Source organism: Carettochelys insculpta, chromosome 8 (genome assembly GCF_033958435.1).
Source record: "Carettochelys insculpta isolate YL-2023 chromosome 8, ASM3395843v1, whole genome shotgun sequence".
NCBI lineage: Eukaryota > Metazoa > Chordata > Testudines > Carettochelyidae > Carettochelys > Carettochelys insculpta.
In genome coordinates, this window is record NC_134144.1 from 62,613,803 (window position 1) to 62,619,044 (window position 5,242).

Consider the following 5,242-nt stretch of genomic DNA (forward strand, 5'->3'; position numbering starts at 1 on the left):
CTGATTAGAATCACACACAGCAGAACTTCAGAGTTGTTAATACCCAAGAATGGAGGGGTTCATAAGGCTAAAACATTTGTAATTCTGAAGAACACATTACGGTAGTTCTTTCAGAAGTTTACAACTGAACAGTGACTTAAGACAGTTTTGAAATGCTGCTATGCCAAAGCAAAATCGCTGCTTTTAACCATCTTAATGTAAATGAAGCATGCACAGAAACTTCCCCCGTCCACATTTTTTTTTTAATTTTCCCTTTATTTTTAATAGTTTATGTTGAAGAAAAGAGTGTACTGTACCAGGGAATGGTGTGCTGTTTTGTTGTTTCTTCTACAGCCTCCTTGCATACTTCTGGTTCCAAATGGGGCATGTGGTTGACGTATCATTTTGGAATTCTCACATTTGTAACTCAGAGGATCTAACATAGTAGAATCCAGACTCCTAGTGATGTTTCTGATGTAGGCTTGCTGGGTGAAGGGCAAATTAACCTTTCTGGGTATCTTTTACCTCAGCAAAATAATGGTCATCTTGGGGGGGAAACATTGTGCGGCTCAGTAACGGTTAGATTGGTCCTGATTCTAAAGAGGGGCACAAGACAGGGCAAAGGCCAGTGATAAAGTTTGGCTTTGAGGTCCCTGTGGAAATCTGCTGGTTCTGTGTTCCTCTCTGTCAGGTGGACAGAGAGAATAAGTGGCTACCACTACTGCCAACTGAAGGGATTTATCCTTTGGCTGCATTGGAAGAGCTCTGCATCTGGGGATTGATTCTGCTTTCAGTGGAGTCAGTAACAGAACTCTCATTGCCATCAAGATTATAAGATCAGACCTTTGGTGCACAGTTTGCCAGGAACAGTTACAATTTACTGCATGTGGGGGTATATTTGGGTAGACACATAATATAGGAGCATAGGTACCGTGGTGATGGCTGTGGTACAAATTCCTGGATAAATATATACCTGGACTGTTTTTACAGAGCATCAAGGCAAAAACTTCAACCAAAAATGTTTGTTGTACCTGTCAGTTAAACCTATGATCTCATTGTGCTAAATGAAATGGTGATGCTATATATGAGGCTCAAGCAACTCAGAGTAAATTTTTGCCAGGCTAAGGCTCAGCTTCTTCAAGTCAGTCAAAGGAAAATCACTGTAGATGTCTGATGTGTGTGAGGGAAATCGTGGTTCCCTGGAAGTCTGTTGGGGGTTTGCCATTGTCATATGTGCAGCCAGGATCTCACCTAGGCTGTGTCTACATTAGAGAGTTTGTCAACAGAAGGGGCCTTCTGTTGACATAACTCAGGGGGTGTCCATACACATACAACGTTCTGTCAACCGAGTCTCAACAGAACTCTGCGTTTGTCTCAACAGTGTTATCCCTCGAAAATTTGAGGAATAACGCTTCTGTCAACAGAGTTCTGTTGACAGAAGGGCAGTGTAAACACTTCTGTCGACAGAGAGGGCTTCCGGTTCACTGGACAGCCCTGTTTGCAGAGCTTCTGGTCAGCTGTTCTGTGGACAGAGGCCAGGTCAGTCTGGCTGCTCTCTGTCAACAGAGTGGATTTGCTCCACCCATCTGCTTTTGTGTGTAGATACACTCGGCCCACAGACATGACTGTCGACAGATGCTTCGAGTGTAGGTGTAGCCCAACTGTGTAACTAAAAGTCCAGAAATTTAAACATCTGTCACTCAAACAGAACCAAGAAATACTTCACAGCAAGTGTTTGTACCCTGCTTTGTGCTCCTTAAGCATCTACCTCTGAATGCTTGTTTAATGCCAATGGACTGGGTCATTGGCAGGAAAGAATGAACCTGCAACCTTAGGGGTTAAAGCCATGTGCTCTACCTCATGAGCTAAAATTGAGCTGACCCTCAGTCAAGGCTGTGGAGCAGAGCCTTCACTCTCCCTCCTCAGTGCCTCTGGGGTTCAGTTTGCACTCAGACCAGATGAATTTTTTGTTATATTTGAAACTTGTTCATTAAAGCCATGAAAAAAGCTACCAACAATCTACTCAGCTCTTGCAGATGACAAACTGAGTCACTTAGGTCTGCACTTGAGGCAGGAAGGATGATCTTGAGGCTAAGACTCCTGACCTGGCACTCGTAAGACTTTGGTTCAATTCCTGATTCTTGTGTGATCTCAGACAAGCCAAGTCCTGATCCAGTGTCCATTGAATCTTTCCACCTGCCTCTTCACCTTTTCGGTCCTTCATCTCTTCAGTGAGAGTAATGCCTTCCTCCTACGCCTTCGTCTGTGTTTATTGAAATCGTAAGCTCTTCTGCTTGGAGGCTGTCTCCTGCTACGTGTTCGTACAGTGCCATAATAATTCACCTGGCTTGAGCCGTAGCTGCTTGTTCCTTAAGACAACATTATTTTTGCCTCATGTTATATTTCATTGTTGACCCAAGTTCACGTTGAAGGCTAGAACCCACCACTATGTTGCCTACTTATGTCAGTGCATCAACTGAGTCATGCTGACATACTGGCTGAGTTGTTCATGCAGCTTTCCTAAGAAATGTTCTCTGGTCTAATCACTTTCTTAAACTACACAAACACAATCTCTGCACCTTGATCAATTATTTAACAGAAAATGATGCATTGAATTAGAAACTAAATATCATTTGCTATGCTTCCAGAATTCTAATGAAGAGATATTGCTGTATGGATAATGAAAACTTTAACTTCGCTAGGGTTTTAAATCTCACTTGAATGTAGATAAGCCAATATCTATATGCTTTCTTTTAATGTCTGAAATTATTTTGCCATTTTAATGTAATCAGTCTTGCTATTTTGCAGAAGTTGTCCTTGTCGGTTATTTGTTTTCTTTCTGTTGTGCAAATTACTCCCTTTTCAAGGTTGTTTGTTTAGTGTCAAGAGGTTATTAAACAAACCAAGAACAATCCTTAAACTAATCAACTCAAAGTGACAATAGAGATCAGGAATAATTCAATATTTAAGAGGTTACTTTTAAATTGATCGGGAAATGTAATGTGTGTGTGTCCCTATTAAACAGAGAAAGTTACAGGGAGCTGTAGAGGGACTGGATGCCTAAACAGTACTGTACTGGGAATCATTTTGTACTGGAAGAGTTGACCTCAGCCATATTGCTTCTGATTTCCATATTAATTCATTTATTCTTCCAACTGAAAGGACTCACATAAAAATAAACACCAAACTTATAAATAGAAGTTGCCTCATGAGTCATCAGCCACTGCACCAGTCCATGGTATTCATCAGTCACTCAGCTTCTGTCCTGGTGTCCTTACACGCACAGTATCATGGTCATTATCTTGACCTCATTTTTCACACCCTCTTTCTCTTAGCTCCCCTCTCCTTTCTCCAGCTGGCTAGATCAAACCAAAATGACAACTCTCCACTGAAGAGATTTTTCCAAGTTACCTGCTGGGCAAGAGTTCATCAGAGTTATTGCACTGTCAGGGAGAGGGAGAATTTTTTGTTACGCACCATATGTCCCTCCTAAGAGTCTCTCCCCTCTGTAAGAAATGATCCTTGACACAGGAAGGAATTCTGAGAGGAAAGTAAGGGCTACACATGCATTATTGCCAATGCCAAGTTTCAAAAATTTTGTCAGATCTCTATAACTTATGAAATTGACTTTAAAATGCTCAGCTTTCCAGCTTTTCTCCAACTTTTCTCCATAGCCAGGAGAGTTAAAAACTTGCTTTTTAAGAAAATTGGAAGCTGAAAAGCTCAAGAGTTGGAGCTTCACAAAATAAAATAATAGCATGAGACTTGTGGTAGAATCTCCCAAGTTGGCAACACTGTGCTTCTCATATAGCATATAACTGACGATATCCAATGCCTAATGCTACATCTTCACTACTCTGGAAGATCGACCCGCTCAGGGTCAATCTTCTGGGGTTCAATTTCACGTATCTAGTATGGACATGTGAAATCGACCTCTCAGGGGTTGCATTCAATGCCTGTATGCCGCGTGAGACATGAGGAGTAAGGGGAGTCGATAGGAGAGTTTCTTCCCCTGTATAGACAGACAAGTTAGCTGAGTGCAGATATATTGATTTTAACTACACAATTGGCATAGCTAGAATTGCGTATCTGTGGTCAACCTTCTTAGTCTAGTGTAGACATAGCCTCAGTTTCATCCATAGTTTCACAGCTCAGCTTCATAGCTTACGATACTAGTAACATTTGACTGCATTCGAGTAATATTCAAAAGAGGTATGCACATCATGTGTGTTTTTGTGTGACAAACACACACATTAAGCAGCACTCACACTGAATCATCCGCTGTAGGATGGGTCACTATATTCTGGTGAGAATTTCAGGCATTAGCCACTGTTTGTGTGCCTTACTCTCCTAATACAGTCCCCTCACATCCTGCTTTGCAGCTTAATCAGCCTAGCACTCCTGATCCAGCAGCTGGGGTTTCTGATCTGAAAGATGGCTTGTAGAAAAGCTGACATGTTGAATTAATGTAAACTCTTCCTCCAGTCATCATTCTGGGAAAAGATCCTTCAGCCAGACTTGTTATACTGTGGACATGCATCACATAACATGAGCTCTGTCTGCCTTTTGGTTTCTCCTTGGTGCTGTGGTGCTAATTGTTTCGAAAGTGTCATCGGGATTGTCACTCTGCTTTTGTTGACACTGAAATGAGGGAAAATTAATTGAAACAGAACAGCTGATAACAATTCAGCGGCTGTGCTTTCAAATTGCCACTTATTGTGCTGCCGTGCCTCGCAGTTGTACTTCCTTATCACGTAATTATCTGACAAACTATGTTGCAGAGTCTTATACCCTGTGGATTTGGTTTTAAAACTTATTTAATTCGAAAGACTTGCCAGCAAATGCACACCCACTGTATGGCCATTGCAGCTCAGAGGCCAGTATGCAGTGGTGCCTATTGCTGGGCTGAGCTGTTCGGTGCGGCCCAAGAAAACTGACCAAGTTCTCTCCAGTGAATGGAAGAGTCATTAGTCCAGTGCTAGAAGTGGCAATAAATAAGGCTCCCTCAGGGCCCCCCCCAACATTTATTGACCCCAGTTCTGGAGGTAAGGCCCATTCACACCACTCTGGCAGCAAAAAAGGGGCTAGAAGTAGCCTCCGCAGAATATATCTTGTTCAGTGGGCCTCATCGACTGACATGGAGCTGGTGCAAGGGTTCTGTCCATCCTGACCTGGCTAGTCTCTTTCTCCCACAGTTCTTGGAAACCTAGAGGCTGCTCTAAGCTACTCCTGAATAGCTTAAAATGTGGGGACCACAAACGTG